General features: G+C 43.0%; 1 protein-coding gene across 4 annotated transcripts in view; it reads left to right on the top strand.

Moving 5' to 3' along the window:
* The first annotated feature begins 15370 nt into the window (after positions 1 to 15370).
* The window catches only part of THRB (thyroid hormone receptor beta), a 369571-nt gene continuing 367581 nt past the window's right edge, over positions 15371 to 17360 (top strand). For 2 of the 4 annotated variants that reach the window (XM_040636879.1, XM_040636878.1), the window contains exon 1: positions 15371 to 15611. The gene's annotated coding sequence lies outside the window, so the exon portion shown is untranslated. Of the gene's footprint in view, positions 15720 to 17360 lie in introns of all 4 variants that reach the window. The other 2 variants (XM_040636875.1, XM_040636873.1) reach the window with 1 other exon arrangement.

Below are 17360 nucleotides of genomic sequence, written 5' to 3'. Positions count from 1 at the left end.
TTTTGTTCAAATCCAGAAATATGACACAAGAAAAACACAGGTAAACCCTGAGGGAGTTTTAGGGCAAAGGGTGTTATATATTTCAGAATGATCTGATTATTCTCTTATTATATATCTATGTATACATACACCACAATGCCTATAATAGTCTTTCCTTAACATTTCTTTCCACTGACCACTGCAATGTACTCTAAAACCTTTTCTTATACCTTAGAGGCTAAGCAAATTATCTTGAATACTTTGCTTCATTTCTTACAAGTCTGTTTTCTCATCTGTAAAATGGGAATACTACCATTATCTCTCTGAGAGGATTTTTGTGTATAGAAAGTAGAAGAGTAGAAGGTGTCTGGCTCATAATAGATGCTGATTAATGATAGCTATTATTTCTTTGGAAAAAAATCAGAGCTGGATTTTGAAATCATATATTCATCAAATATTTATGAAGCGTCTTCTCTGTGTTTGGTACCATTCTAGGGGCTGGGAATGGCTTAGGGAACAAAACAGACCAAACAAACCCTTCTTCATGGAACTCACACACACAGCCACAGACATGCAAAGGGAAAAACATACACACAGGTAAAAACACATGCGCACACAATGTTTATATGAAATATAAACATTTGGTGGCTCTTCCCTTACTTATTTCAGAATTTAAATGAAAGTAAGCACTCCTTCAATTGGCCAAAATGGTGCAGTGAAGAACGATTATAGAATTCTATAGGAGTACCTTTTTAAGTCACATTTCTTTCAGATTTGGGGGAAAATAAGGTATATCTCAAAAAAAATTATAAAGGTTGTCTCTTTGAAAAGAAAATCACATAAAATGGTAATTGTGGAAATGAAGTAATATTTTAATAGCTCAAAAAGTCATTGAAGGAGACCACAGAAGATGTATTTACTAATTTTGAATGTGAAAATAGATAATTCAGAGACTGCAAACAAATCAAGAGAATGACGGTGCAGCACAATTGCTAAAAAATATATATGAAAAGGAAGTAAGAACACATGCGTCTTCCATGATTCCTTGGTTGGAAATCTTTTGTGCCTCAGAAGCTTAGTTATCCTTTTCTTGAAATGCTTTCCCACCCCTCCCTTCACCTGGCTGGCACATATTCTTCCCTGAGCACATGGCTGAAATGTCCCTTTCAGAGAGGCCACCCCATCTAAATTAGGTGCCTTCACTCATCACCCTCCTTCGTTCATCCTTCTCTTCTTCTTTATCTATCTATCTATCTATCATCTCTCTATCCAATCAATCATTTGGTTGTATTTTTAAATGACTTTCTTCCTTTCTTGACAAAGTTCCACAGAGGGAGGGATCATTTTACTTTGTCCATCATAATCTCTCAAGAGCCTAGCACCTGATCCCAACTTTGCCCTCAACAAATGTTCATGGGTGAGATAGAAGCTACCCACTCAAGGTGAATTGACTGCCAAGAGCACTGAGACTATCAAAGCATACTTCCTTCCATTTTCTGTGATGAGGTGAATACACCCTGCCTCCATTTGCCGTGTGCAAATACATTGCATTATTTGGCCTCGGTCTATATTTCCCTGGATATGTGGCATAAAATGAGCGTGAGTGCAAACCTATCAGTATCTGACATAGCTCTGTCAATACAGTTCATACCCCACATACCCAGTGACCCTTGCTCTTGGCTTTGAGTATCAATCTCTGAAGCACTACGGAAAAGCTTTGGCTAGTCTTGACAAAGAAAAACGATGATGAGTCCCTTAAGCTGAGCAAAGAATCGGAAAAGGTAAGGTCCGATTAAAGTGTTACTCAATCCGAAGAAGAGAATGAAAGGGGCCTATGGTTGTTCCTATTTAAAACTTCTCAATCAGATGTTTGGCTTTGTGTCTCTAAACATCGGCCATGTGCATCAGTCGCATTTTCCAAGGTGATATTGCTGATGCTCCCTTCCTTCGAGAGGCGGAGCCTGTTTTTCCTCCCTCCAATCGGGCTTGAACATGGGGCTTGCTTTGGCCAATAGAACTTTAACAAACATGACGTAAGCAGAGATTTAAAAAGTGCTAGCTTTCTTGCTGGTCTTTGACCTCTGAGACGACCACATGAAGAAGCCCAGGCTGGCCCACTGGAAGATGGAAGACCACAAGGTGCAAAGCTGATCGATCATAGCTGAGGGCTCCCCAGGCCAACCAGGCTGCCAACCATCAGACATGTGAGTGAGATGACCATAGATTCTCTGACCCCAAATTAAAGAACTGCCCAGATAACCTACAGACCATGAAAAATACTAAATGGCTTCCACTTTAAGTCATTAACTTTGGGGGTGACTTACTAGGCAGCAGAAGGTAACTAACTGACCCAGTGAAATCACAGATAGTGTATTACCATGTGACTGGTCAAGGAGGCATGCCAGATGGTCAGAAACCGTGAGTTCGGCAGAGTTTGTCAAACTCAGTAGTCCCCTAAGGTATCAAAAGAGACTTACTGATCCAAAATTTGGGAATCACTGCATTATAAACCATTTTCTACTTAGAGATTGACAACACAAATTAACACTTTAAAGATTTTGAGGAACCCTGCAGTAAAAGAAAACAAGCCCACTAAAAAATTGTAAAGCCCTTCCTGCTTCCCAAACTTTTACGACCTCTTGACATTATATTCTGGACATTATCCTCATTGCTGAAACCTTAGTCCAAACATAATGGTAAGGTGACTGGATGAGAACTATGAGATCTGGATTCTGGTCCAAGATGTAGCATTTATCAACTGTAGGAATGTTGGCGAATCTAACTTCGTAAAATTCGGTAAAATGAGAGACATTATCCCTGCACCAAGTCTCTTCTAGGTCTTTGTCAACCCATTCATGTCACTTGGGGTGGAAATTTAGATGATGGATTGACACTTTGTGCTCCGTACTGTGTTCTGGTTTTGATGGGTTGTGCCAGCCCTGAAGCAGCACATCATTCACTCATCTCGAAATCGTTTTTGAGAGCCTGCTGTGTGTCGGCTACTATTCTGAGTGCTGGGGATACATTAGTGACCAAAGCTCTCCTTGAGAGTTCGATTCTAGTAGGAGAGGGAGATGATAAATCTGCAAAGAAATAACTAATATAATGTCAGATGGTAATAAGGACTGTGAGGCAAACATAGTAGAAGGCTAGAACAGTGTTCTTAAACTTCGGCATGTGTCAGAATCACCTGGCTGATTTGTTAAAATCTAGATTTCTAGGTCCCATCCCCCAGTGTTTCTGCTTCAGTAGGACTCAAGGGGGTATTAAGAATTTTCATTTCTAATAAATTCCCAAGTGATGCTGATGTTGTTTGGTGGGAGGTCCACACCTGAAAACTGGGGAGTTAGAGAGTGATAGAAAGTTGCCGTATGAGATGGCCTCTAGGATCATCGGAAACCTTGCTGAATGAGGAAGGAAGCCATGGGAGGATCTGGAAAGAGAATTTTAGGTAGAGGGCAGAGCACAGCACGTGTGAAGGCCTTGAGGCAGAATCAAGCTCTTTCTACTGGAGGAATAGTGGGAGGACTAATTTTCCTCATAGTCATTGATGTGGTAGAAGACCAGGGTCCTTGTCACCCATCACAGCATGAATTATGGGGGGGCAATTTTCATAGGCCATGGCCTGCATGGTCCACTGGAGGTGAGCTTTCAGCTGAATGACTTCCTGATAATACTCAGATTTAGAAATAGTTAAGAAGAAAAAAGGAACTTTAGGAGCTGTGGAGTTTGGGTTAAATTATGTGCCAAGACAAGAAGAGGAAACTGTTGATGTGTCATGGTTTCAGTTCTGACACCAGAACTGGGTATCACTCAAATCCATAAAGTCCCCAAGTCTCTGGCTTGTAGAGGGTCTGTGATTTCTCAGGTCACAGCATATCATTTCAACATGGCTCCTTATGCATCTGTGGATTTCCCCAGACAACAATGCATTGTGTTTTTAGAATGCTGTACACGTGGGAGACATTTTTCACATCTCTTATCACATCAGATCCTTACAATTTAATTTCATGATGCAGAAGGAGCAGAAACTATGACTCCCATGCTGCAGATGAGAATACTGGGGCTAGGAGAAGCCAACACTGAGAACCATTTCTTGCTTTTCTCTTCATATGGTTCCTTTTTTTGAAAGGCAAACTGATTTTCCAAGCCGTGACAAATGTGCGGTCAATAGTGGAGCAGGGTGATGGGGGCCAAGCCCATCATCTTCCCACCACTGCCTCTCCTGAGGACATTTGGCCTCAGTCTCAGCCTACCGCTCATGTGCATTTTATCATCACCATCAATCATAAAAATGGTGGATTCACTCAGAAGAAAGATCATTTGTGAGAAGAAAAGGAAAACTAAACTTTATTTAGCACCCAAGATCCAGGCATGGTTCAACAACTTGGTTCAATATTTCAAAGTGTGATTTTAGTGAATCCCCTTGGCAATGGGGCTTTTCTTCATTTTATAGGTGAAAAAACTGGGGCTGATTAAATTTAATCAATGGCTCAAGGGCAATAATGTGAGGGACTTGATGTCATTCCTCACTACGGGTATTCCCTCCAACTTCAGTGGCCACAAAGCCTTCTTTCCAATATGGCACTGAAGCCTGGAGGAAGAACCAAGAGGTGGGCACATACATGATAGGAATGAGGGAATGTAGTTTCGTGTCAGTCAAGCCAACAGGTTGAATCAGCAACACTTTTTTTATACTGAGAGATAAAAGGAGTTAAAAAATTAAGTTAGAGGAAATGGCCATTATATCCTTTAAAAAACTCAAATGTCCTCTTAGGAAGGACCACACTTCTTCTTCTTCTTCTTCTTCTTCTTCTTCTTCTTCTTCTTCTTCTTCTTCTTCTTCATCATCATCATCATCATCATCATCATCATCTGTTTATTAAGACTTTATTTTTAGAGCAGTTTTACCTTCACAGCAAAGTTAAGGGGAAGCTACAGACAATTCCCCTGTATCTCCTGTCCTTATACATGCACACAGCCTCCCTCATTATCAATACCCCTCACCAGAGTGGTACATTTCTTACCATTCATGAACTTATAGTGACGCATCATTATGACTCAGAGTCCAGAGTTTACATTTTGGTTCTCTCTTGGTGGTGTACATTCTGTAGATTTGGACAAATGCCTAATAACATGTATTATTATTATACAGAGTATTGTGATAATCATTTCACAATGTATATAAATCGAACATCATGCTATAAGCCTTACACTTATACAGCGATGGATTCAATTATTTCTCAATAAAAATAGAGAAAACACACACAAAACAAATTTAAAAAATATAGCAATCATTGAGTCCTATTCATCCTGTCCCACTCCAACCCGCCAGCAAACACTGATTTTTTTCTTTTTTTTTTTTTTTTTTTTTTTTTGTCTTCATAGCTGTGCCTTTTCCAGAATGCCACATAGTTGGAGTCATAGAGTATGTAGCCTTTTCAGATGGGCTTCTTTCACTTGGTAATATGAATCACTAAGTGAAATTTAGTAATTTTACCATTTTTTTTCATGACTTGAGAACTTGCTCCTTTTTAGCCCTGACTAATATTCTATTGTCTGGAGGTACCACAGTTTTTTATCCCTTCACCCACTGAAGGACATCTTGGTTGCTTCCAAGTTTTGGCAATTATGGATAAAGCTGCTATGAACAATTAGGTGCAGATTTTGTGTGGACATAAGTTTTCAACTCCTTTGCATAAATACCAAGGAGTGCTCTTGCTGGATCGTATAGTAAGAGTATGTTTAGTTTTGTAAAACCAGCCAACCTGTCTTCCAAAGTGGGCTTCCCATTTTGTATTCCCACCAGTAAGTGAAAGAGAGTTCTCCTTGCTCTACCTCCTGGCCAGAATTTGGTGTTTGTTAGTATTCTGAATTTTGGCCATTCTAATAGGTATGCAGTAGTATCTTGTTGTTTTAATTTGTGTTTCCTTGATGATGTAAGACAAGGAACATCTTTTCCTATGCTTACTTGTCATCTATGTATCTTCTTCAGTGAGGTGTCTGTTAAGGTCTTTGGCTCATTTTTCGATTGGGTTGTTTGTTTTCTTATTATTGACTTTTAAGAGTTCTTTGTGTATTGTGAAACACAGTCTTTTATCAGATATGTCTTTTGCAGAGATTTTCTCTGAATCTGTTGCTTGTCTTCTCATTGTCTTAACATTTTCTTTGGCAGAGCAGAAGTCTTTCATTTGAATGAAGCCCAGCTTACGAATGCTGTCTTCATGGACTGTGCCTTTGGTGTTATATCTAAAAGTTATTACTGTACCAAGGTCATCTAGGTTTTCTCCTATGTTATCTCATAAGAGTTTGATAATTTTGCATTCGTTCTAAACTTAGGTCTATGATTCAGTTTGAGTTAATTTTTGTGAAGGGCATAATGTCTATATCTAGGTTCATTTTTTTGCATATAGATGTCCAATCATTCCAGCATCATTTGTTGAAGGGACTATCTTTGCTCCATTCTACTGCCTTTGCTCATTTGTCAAAGGTCAGTTGACTATATTTATGGGGATCTATTTCTGGTTCTCTGTTCTGTTCCATTGATCTATGTGGCTATTTTTAAAAAATCAATATCACACTGTCCTGATTACTGTAGCATTATAGTAAGCCTTGATGTCTTGTAGTGTCAGTTCTCCAACTTTGCTTTGTTTCTTTAATATTGTGTTGTCTATTCTAGGTCTTTTGACTGCCCGCATAAACTTTCAGATGTTGGTATCTGCAAAATACTGCTGGGATTTTGATTGGGATTGCTTTGAACCTACAGATCAGTCTGGGGAGGACTGACATCTTGACGATTCCTATGCATGAACATGGAATATCTCTCCATTTCTTTAGCTCTTTTCTGATTTTGTTCATCATCATCATTTTTTAATGTCATGAATGAGTGCAAGAACGAGTAGGAATCATGGAAAGAAACACCAGAAAAGAACATTTGATGGCCTGAATTTATCAATTCTCTTGAGATTAATTAGTTAAATCCAAAAGTGATGCAAATTTAATCTATAGCTTATCCAAACAAGCAAATAAGAACTTCCTGACATTTGACTTCTGTATCTAATGGAAAATGCTATTAAAATGGGGGAGGGGGAGGAAGAAGAAGCTGCTTTCCTGTCTTTCCAAAAGAAGCTGCCATCATGGATAGAACTTAAGCCCATTTCATTTTTACCCCATGAAGTGGAGAAGAATACCTGATCCAGCTTTAAAAAAATTATATTCCCCAGGTTCTTAGTTTAATTAATAAACTTAAAAATACTGTTAAGAAAAGTAAGGAGCTCTCCACAAAATAAAGGTCATTTCTCTGGTCACTGAATGGAGATAAAACTGCATATACTTTTGAAATATAAGAACTCAGAGAGATTTTAGGAATTACTTAAACCAATCCCTTGCATTTATTCATATGAATGGGAGGACTAGGAAAGAAATGATTAGGCCAAGGAAATACAACTAATTAAGAGCATGGCTCAGATCAGATAAGCTTAGCACCAAATCCAACATTTAGAACTTTCTGGATGACTTTACTTTCACCTGTATTAGAAAAAAATTTGCAGACATTCTAGAAACTGAATATTAAAGAAAGATACTCTAACTTAAGGTTCTGTAGCAGTTAGGAAATGCTACCGAAAAAATATTTATGAAAATATTTTTCTAAAAACAGAATCATTTCCTCCAAAAAATCATCATTAAAGGCTGGAACTTGTTGATCAGCAAAGGAGTCTGTTGCCAGAAGATATTATTTTTGCAGATCTGAATTCAGCCATGTATCTGAGTTTGTGCTCAATCTTTGCCAAGATAGGAGTGTCCCTTCTCTTTCAGAGAATTTATATCCTGTTCAAAGACATGTAAGCCCCACAAGGGGAGGGATTTGGGTGGCTTTTCTCCCTGTTCTCTCTCCAGAGCCTAAAATAGGGCCAGCCCAGGAATAGGCAGTTTGTAAACACTTTCACAAATATTTGTAAATATTTGTTGAGTTGATTAATTTAGAAAACATTATCTTTCAAGAAAAGATGTTGGCCTTTGCCATTTTTCTAGATGTTCAAATAGCTTAAATTCTTCTTTCAAGAATAACAGGCATATTCATGGGGCATCTGCCATGTGCCAAACACCATGTCCTGCATAATCTGTTTATGCTCGCAGGTATTTCTCACAACATCCCTAACAAGCAGGCATGAGGGTTTTCTCCATTTTTACAAATGAGGAAACGGAAGTGTAGAGAAGCGAGGTGACGTGCGCAGACCGATCAGCAAAGACACAAAGCTCAAATCTTTAAGCAGCGCATTATTCGATCTGAGCCACAGTGAAAGGTTTTGCTCTGAGTCTGCATAAATGGAAACTCAGGGCCTTCCTTGTTTTTTCTGCCAGTTCTAAATTTGATTGTCTCAGATGTATCATTTATAGATGTTCAAAATGTGTTCTGCAGTTGCATCTGAAGGAGATTTGTAATATTTTATGCCGTGCTTTGTAAACTCAGGATGAGGCAAGTTTATTGTAAAAGAGAGCCATAATATATGAAAATACAAAGGGTGGGGCACCTGGGTGGCACAGCGGTTAAGCGTCTGCCTTTGGCTCAGGGCGTGATCCCAACGTGATGGGATCGAGCCCCACATCAGGCTCCTCTGCTAGGAGCCTGCTTCTTCCTCTCCCAATCCCCCTGCTTGTGTTCCCTCTCTCGCTGGCTGTCTCTCTCTCTGTCGAATAAATAAAATCTTTAAAAAAAAGAAAAGAAAAGAAAAGAAAAGAAAAGAAAAGGAAAAGAAAAGAAAAGAAAAGACAAAGGGCCAATAAACTTATATTGCCCTCAAATTGAGAATCTCATTTAAACTGACAAAAACAAGTAAATTTGAAGTTATGACTATCACTCCAGATATGACTCACTCAGGATTTTTAAGGATCTGAAAATAGCTCATAATCATAAGCATATTATATGTTATTGAATCTAGATAAATTAGAATTCCTTCTATGAAAATGAGTAAGATTCACCTTTATTCCCTTTCTAAGCAGAAAGGATATTTTCACAGAATTTTTAAAAATTACATTTCCACTTTTGTTGCATATAAACATAACTCAAGAAAAAAGGAAGTACACTTAATTGACATGTTTTGGGGAGGTGTGTCATGAACCACTAGATTTCTTCTGTGATTGGCAAAGAATTTAGCAACGTGCCATACTTTGCGTGCTCACAATGAACATAGCTTATTACAGTCCAATTAGCAATTACTCAGCTCATCTTTTTTTTCTTTTTTTTAAGATTTTATTTATTTGACAGAGAGAGAGAGCCAGCGAGAGAGGGAACACAAGCAGGGGGAGTGGGAGAGGAAGAAGCAGGCTTCCGAGTGAAGGAGCCCGATGTGGGGCTCAATCCCAGGACTCTGGGATCACACCCTGAGCCGAAGGCAGACGCTTAACGACGGTGCCACCCAAGCGCCCCTCCTCAGCTCATCGTAAACCTATCCTTCAGAGAGCTGAAAATTAAGATTGAATTTAAAAGGGTTTCGGTTTTCCTAAGTTCCTTTCCTCATTCGCTTTTTTCCAGATGTGCTTTAATTCATCAGCATCTTCACTTCTGCATAGGCTTTTAGTCTGTGGCTGAGTTCATAGGAAATAACTTGTGGCTACTAACAGAGCCTGTAATTGCTACATAGGATCATCATGGATTTGAATATTGATTGTTTTGAGGATTTTCATACGTACAATATTGGATAATATTTATTCACTCAAGTTAGACTCCACATAACTTTGTTGAATATTTTATTTGTGATAATTTTAAGAATGCACAGAAGTCAGCAAATGCTAATTGCTCATCTTCTAGTGTCTCATAATTGTGCTAGTACCTCAGAGAGTTTTACTAGAATAATTAAGAAATAATATATGCCAGCAATTCCACTCCTAAGCATATGCCCAAGAGCTATGAATGCATGTACCCACAAAAAGAATTATTTAAGAATTTTCATTAAGAGTTTTCATACTCCTCCATTAAAGGAGGTAGGGACGTCCCCACGACTCCCAGACATGCTTATTTTACCCATCTGCATATGCCTGCCCCATGACTTTTCTATATAAAGGTAGCCTGATGGACTGGTTAAGAGCATAGCCTCTGTCACCAATGCCTAGGCCTGAGCTTAAGCAAATTATTTGGTCTTCCTATGTTTTAGCTTCCCTAGCTAGAAAATGCAGTGCATTATAATACGGCTTCACAGAGTTCATGGGCAATGTCTTAAAATTGTGTGAAATATTTAGGACAATACCTGGAAATAATACATATTTAATAAATATTAGCTATAGTACATATTTCTTGTTATCACCAGCCATACCAGAATGTCTACTGCATGTCCAACATGCCTTAGGCTTCTACTACAACAAAGGATCAAGTTCTTTCACCAGGCCAGTTTTGTGGGTATGCAATCTGTGCAGCCGCGCAGGGTCCAAAGCTCGGAAGGTCCCTGTGCCTCCAGCTGGGCACTTAGTTTGATGCTCTGTTTTCACCATCTTGAAATTCCCACTAATTTTATCTTCGAATTTGTGTTTTGTCGGTGACATCTGATGGGACGATAGTTCATGTCCATGAACAGAGGAGAAGCACACAATATATACGTCCACTGCAGTTCTTTGCTGCTCTAGTCACTTTGGGGGACATTGAGAGAATGTGACCACCTGTCGACTCATGAGCTGGACCCCGGCAATTAGAAGCTCCTCACCCTTTCTCCTGTCCTTGAAATATGGGCTCCTCTTGCCTCCCCTGCTCCCATAAGCTACCCCAAGAATACACCCTCAAGAGAGGGATGCGGTCTTGGTACAATCTGGATGGTATAGGTGACTGAATACCATCAAGGCCTTTATATAAATATTTAAGATTTGGCAGGTGCGTGTGGAGATCTACTCATCTTGCAGGGCCGAAGACCAGCCTCGTGTGTAAGCTCCCTTGCTCATTAAACCTACCACCTACCAACCTGGAGTAGCTTGACTCTTTCTTTGATCTTTCCCTGCCTTCTGTATATGGGGACCAGTTTCAGATTACACTGGGTAGCACCCAAGGATCTTGTGAATCAACACTCACATATAACATTCTTGATGTCCCACGAGGACAGAATTCCAATGGCCCCACAATGTGTGAGATGTCAACAAAACTCAAATTGGGTACAAGATAAGCATGTTACGTCTATGACTGAGTAAGTGGGGAGCACCGACAACCACTAGAGGCCATGCTTTCCATTCCGTTCCATTCCATTCCATTCCATTCTTGCTTTGAATGCAGAAAGAAAGCGACAACCAAGAAACTCTTATCATTTCCTACCTTGCGCCCCTGAATCAGCTCACCATCTACTCTGAAAGTGAAGACATAGAAGGAAAGGGCAACCCATCATTCCTTTTCCTTTCATGTCTTCCTTACTCACCAGTAAGTAAGTCAAAGATAGTGTGTTGGTAGAATGGGTACATATCAAGAAGTAAAATAACAGTTCAGTTAGTTTTGTGCTGTGTTTCCACTGTTTTGATAAGAACAAAACACATATGTATACACAAACTACAAAATACACGAACTAGCCACAGAAATACAAATTGTGTAATTCTGTTAATTTCACGTATGAGTTAAATGCTCTTATTTTGCATTTAAAACTAGCGTTGCATAATATAAAGATGAACAGTAAAATTCATGCTAATAATTTAAAATGTTTGTTTTTCTTTACTTAGAATTATATTAAATAGTGAATAAAAAATACCATGACAATTTCAAAAAGAGAACATGGAAAAAAGGAGATAGCTTTATGCTTTGTACTTGCAAGGGTACTTTTTCCTGCTTTTTGAATAAAGGGTCCCCCATTCTCATTTTGTACTACGCCTTGCAAATACTATAGCCAGCTGTGTCTTTCCCTCTCTATGACTTCTCCCACAAGTTCTACCTGGCCATCTTCTGCAGAAAGTCTTGACCCCCGCCCCCACTGCCGCCCCCACAATTCCTTGGCTATCATGGCCTCCTCACCAGCAATCACCTGGCAAGTTATATTCACATAATTCTCATTGCACCTTCACTCTTCACCCTTAAAGTAGAGTTAATTTTGAACATGTCATATCCCCTAATAGTCTGTCTTTCCTGAAAGGCAGGGACAGGCTTGGCCTTCTTATCTGTCTAACCATGGACCAGAATCACTGGGGCCTTCATAGCCAAAATAAACTCCAGGAACTATAAACAGGCAGAATGAGAATCTCCAGGGCTGGGTCATTTGGCTGCACAACTAGCCTAAGGAGTTGTTGAATGAATAAAAGAATATCAGTGGTCCCAGTGCCTGGAATAGCACTTCCTCTGGTTTTAATACTCCCTAGTAAAATCTTGTCCATCCTTGATGGACTGATTCACATGCCACCATTGCATTCAGTGACATCTCACCTGATTTCATCCATTCTCTTGCAACGCCTCGCCATCTCTAACTTCCTGACCTAAAGTTCCTTACCAGATATTAATTACCTTTGACACTGAGCAAATTCTACTTGAGTTTTACTTTTCTGATCAGACTCTGGTAGTTTTGAAGGCACAGCAGAATGAGGACCTGTGTGCACTCAGCGCAGATGAGTGCAAAATTCAAGGGGCATCAAAAACTCAGTAATCAGGAGAAACTATATTTTAATGCAATATTTTTAAAATCAAAGTTAATGTGCCAATCATCCATGATGAACAATATATTAAGAGTTTAAATAAAGTCAAACTCAGACCCTGTATTTGTACTACTGGCCTCACTGGCTTCAGTGTCATCCCAGCCCTGTTGGACTTCAGGTTTTATTTATCTTCTTACCCCAGCAGTGGATGAATGAATGAATATAAGAACAAATTGCTTCCTTGAACCAAGGCAGTGACTTGGAATTTGCAGATCCTGGTAATGAGGATGTCTTACAGGTGGCTTTGATGTGCCCTCTTAAACCAGCTAGATTGGAACATGGGGCCAAATGCTCTAAATTTGAATATTATTTTTGACTTCAGTCAGGTCCCCATAAGATTATTCCTCCATTGTCTGCCTTCGTGAAAAATAAGAAAAAGAAATGCCAGGTTCTGTTGGCAATCCTTGTTTGAGGGCCAATTCATGGAATCCTTAGTAGTTCATGTTGTTTCAATAATGTTGCATTAAAATGGCCTTTCCCCATTGTTATATAACATTGTTACAATCATAGTCTCACGAATTGTTTGAATAATGCCATGCTATTTATTTCATGTTGTAATTTACTGTTTATTTCAGAAGTTTCCAGGCAAAATGAGATCAGAAAAACAAAGCCATTTGAACAAAGGGAAGCAACAGTGTTTGTTATACTTCATTCTCTGTATGATGTTTCCTTAAGAAGGAATTTAGCTCCAAGTTATACTCAGGAAGAGAAAAAAAAAAAAAGCAAAGTTCCATCAGGGTTTAGGGCCTATTATACATCTTTGTGAAGGAAGATTGGCATCACGTTCCTCCCACTCTCCCCCCCCCCCCCCCCTTATTACGAAGTTGTTCACAGGGCTCCGTGGCCCCTGCAAAGACCAGGCTGTCAACCCTTGTGGCCTGTTAGAACCAAGCTTTTTACTCAGTGGCCAGAGTTTTCACCCACAGTTAGCCACCAGGGGGCCGCCTATTTGGAACAACTGGTGCAGACTCCACAGCTTTCCTCCAAACCAACCAAAACATCCCAGGGCAGCTTTGGAGCAAAGCCCAGGAACTTCCCTGCAAGGGAGGACGACTTCTCTCCAGCTACAAAACCTCCAAGTCCTATATGGCATAGCCTTATTACGAGTGAAAAATAAAATAAAGCATGGATTTATCACTGAGAACCAAGGGGATTTAAGGTCCGCGGAGTCTGACCGGGAGGCCCCTCCCTCTCGCCAGGGAGCCTGGAGGTCTGCGACTTTTCTCTCTGGAAGCACCTGAAACACTGTGCATTCCGGCGCAGGCAGCAGTTTCCGAATTCCTGACAGTTGGGGTTGTTAATGCTGTTAGCCAGGGTGGTGGCTCCTCACCCCTTTCCGTGGGATGTTCACAAGAAACTGGAATAAATCACACGTCACCGGCTGGAAATCTGGAAAAGTCTCCAATAAATCATCTATACATTGCTCAGGCAGTTGAGGATACAAATCGTCATAGCTCTATCACATTGTTGTACGAATAAATGTGTATATTGAATAATGAAGTAGGAATTGTTTTAATATTATCTATAAGAAAGTAATTGTACTCTGTCAGCAAAATAGTTCTGTTGCAACTATAGCTTCGTATCGACTGCCGTTTAGCTTTTTGGGTACTCACTATTTTTACAAGCATTCTTTTAGCCCGAAATGCAGCTGCCCGCTTCATTTTCTCCCAACCTGAACCGTTGGCTTTCAAGACTAGAATGGGGGGTGGGGAAGGGCATTTTGGAAATTCACATTTGCCTGGGGCAGAACTCCTCAAGAGTATAAATTATTTTTGTCTTCCGGGTTTTATTTGTACATATCCAGGGCAAAGACAAATTAATAGGGCAGCCCTCTGGAACCTGTGGAGTATCTCAACTCTGCACACGTCTCCCAAGATGTGCACAATCTTGCGGAGGGGTGTCTCGCTCAAAGGCAAGCCAGGTATTTTCCAAACTATCATGGGGGGGGCGGGTGACGGTAAGGGAACTCCAGACCGCCCGGCCCGTGGGAGGCCCCAGGAGGAGCCAGAGCGCTGTTTCGGCCCGACACGCGCCACAAGTGGTTTGGAGAAAGAGGGAGGAGCGCGGTGGCAAGGGCCGCGCTGGTCTTCCCGGGCAAAGAAAAGCCCGTGCTTCTGGAAGGTCCCCCGCCTCCTTGTCACTCGTCCCCTATTCCTTCCTTTTCTCCTACCAGAGGAATGACGCCCAAACCCGAACCTCGGTGCGCACGCCGCCGGGTGGGTGGACGCGCGGCCACCCAAACCACTGCAACATTGCCACCCTGGGAAGGGCACCCTGGGTGGAGGGCACGGCCGGGACTGAGAGGAGAGGGAGAGCCCGAACCTGGGGAGGCAGGTGCGGAGGCGGCCGGCCCGGGGCGGTGTGCGCGTGGGCCGCGGGGTAGGGGTCCGCGAGCGCAGAGGGGAGGACACTTCTGGGCGCCGGCCCTGGGCCGAGCGGGGGGCGTCGGGTGCCAGCCGGGCGGCTCGGGGCGTTCGCCGCGGCGGGGCGAGCGGCTGGGAGGCCATTTCCTCGCTGCGCCCCTGGCGGAGCCGGGTTTGCTTGTTCTTGGCCGCCGCCGCCGCGCGAGTAGGACCGCCGCGAGGGTTGAAGGGGAAACCAGGTCACCGGTTCGCAGAAGCGGCGCGGAGCCGGCGCCCCGGGCCCGGAGTAAGGCAGCGCCCGGGGAGCTGGCTGGGGCGGGCCCGGCGCGCGGGGGGCCCGGAGAGGCGGGGACACCGGTGCCCGGACCACACTCGCTTCCTACGCCTATAAAAGTGGAGTGGCCGGGGAGGGCCGGCGCGGCCCTGGCGGCGGCCGCCTCTCTTCGCCCAAGGAGTTGACATTTTGCAGGACTCGAGCGACGTCCCGTCGCCTGCGCTCCCCGGGACCCCGCCGCCGGGAGGAGGGGGCGGAGGAGGGTGGAGACTGCGGGGCTTGGCCAAGGAAGGCGCACATCCTCGGGCGGGCGGCCGTGACGCGGCGGGGATTAACTTTGCATGAATAATGTGAGTGCGCTTGGAAAGGAGACCTTCGGTTCCCCGGGCTCGGGGCAAGCGCCTGCAGGCTGCCTTTCCCGGGCAGGGGCGCTCAACCCAACCGTCTCGAGGGCACTGGTAATTTGGCGAGAGGACTGCGCGGAGGCGGGGGCGTGTGGGGGAGGGGGAAGGAGGAGGGGGCGGCAGTTCCAACTGTCCAGAAGGGTGGGCAGACTGGCGGCGGGGGTGTCGCGGGAACCTGAGGGGTGCGGGCGGCGAAGCTGCGCGCGCGGGCGGGCTGGCGGGCAGGCGTGTGTGGGTGGGGGGGTGTCAGCTGCCGCGTTACCTGCCTCCGCCGGGTTTCTGCACCCCGGGTCCGGGAGGAGGTGCCCCTCGTGCTCCGGCACCGCGCGGCGGCAGTCCGGGAGCCCCAGCGTGGGCAGTGGTGGAGCTGGGTGGCTGGGGGCCCCCTCCAATCGCAGCGGCTCTGTTCCTCAAACCCCCAAGCCCAGCTGTTGACAGGCTCCTTGTGAAATGGAGTTTGGCATCCTCAGCGCCGAACCGAGTGGAAGTTTCCATGATGAGGAAGTTCTGTGACACGGGGGTTCGGAAAAGGTTGGCAGACACCGGGGGGATGGGGAGCGGGGAGGCGGTTTAAAGGGACTGTGGGTCCCCCATCCCCCTTTTTTCTCCTGCTCCGGAACTCCGGGGTTTGGAAAGGAGAATAATCCCGAATGTTGGCGTGCGCTGTCGCCGGTGCCTGGCGACTTGGCTTCTCCCCGCCTCCTCAGGGACTCGGTGGCGATTTCGCTAGCCTCCAGGGTCGCGCTTCTTTGCCTTGCTCTTCTTTTGACGCAGCATCTTCCTCTGGGTCGCCTCGAGTTGGTTCTGGCAACCAGGAGTTGTGCCAGCTGTGCTCTCCCCCGCCCCGGCCTCCCGGCCCGCCGACCTCCTGCGGAAGAGGACTAAATTGGGGGAGGTTTTTTTTTTTACCCCTAATAGATCGCGTCCTTCTTAGCTGCGGTTGTCATTTTGGAGGAGGATTTCCCAATGACCATTGTTGGATTAATATTAGTGCTAATTCTTAAGCCTTCCGATTTGTTGAGGGGGGCGGGAGCATGGGGAGGTGTTTTTAAAATGTATTAAAGGTTAAATGTATAATATTCCATAAATAGAAAATTTTACAGAAAGGGTCTAGAAGCTTAACAATTCATAAACTGACTCACAGAAAGAGGAAAGAGTTTACCTGAGCAAACAAGTTCAGACTCTCCACCCTCCCTTCTCCACACACGTTTCGAATTTGTGAAGATTCAAACACTGTGCCTAATCGTCAGTAAATAAATTTGAAACAAACTTTTCCCCTTAGCCTGTTACTGGTTTCAGGTGCTAGTGAGATGTAGTTTTAAAGACCAGTTTTGAAGTTCAAAAAATTAAGCATTCCTTGGACAGTGTATTAATGTCGGAGCACAGCACTTTTTATAATGGTAAATGTATTGGATCATGTAGACCAGTTCAGCAATATCTTTACATTATTTGGCTTTATTTTAGTTTAGCATGCTTATTGACATTTTAATAATATGTAGCATGCACTATATTACAAAGTAATAAAAATGCATTTTAGTCAAAATATTCCATGATTCATTCTGCAAATTCACGGTGACTGATCTGCTCCCTAATTCACTTCTGCTTACCTTTCTTATTCTGAAACAAGTCAGGGACTAAGCAACATTAAAGAGAAAGGTATTTTGATGGAAAGTATTTTGAGCAGTGGATGTTTTC

This window comes from Ursus maritimus, unplaced genomic scaffold (genome assembly GCF_017311325.1).
Source record: "Ursus maritimus isolate PB19 unplaced genomic scaffold, ASM1731132v1 scaffold_20, whole genome shotgun sequence".
Taxonomy (NCBI): domain Eukaryota; kingdom Metazoa; phylum Chordata; class Mammalia; order Carnivora; family Ursidae; genus Ursus; species Ursus maritimus.
The sequence above is the reverse complement of the archived record's forward strand: the minus strand, read 5'-3'. Positions and strand labels throughout refer to the sequence as shown.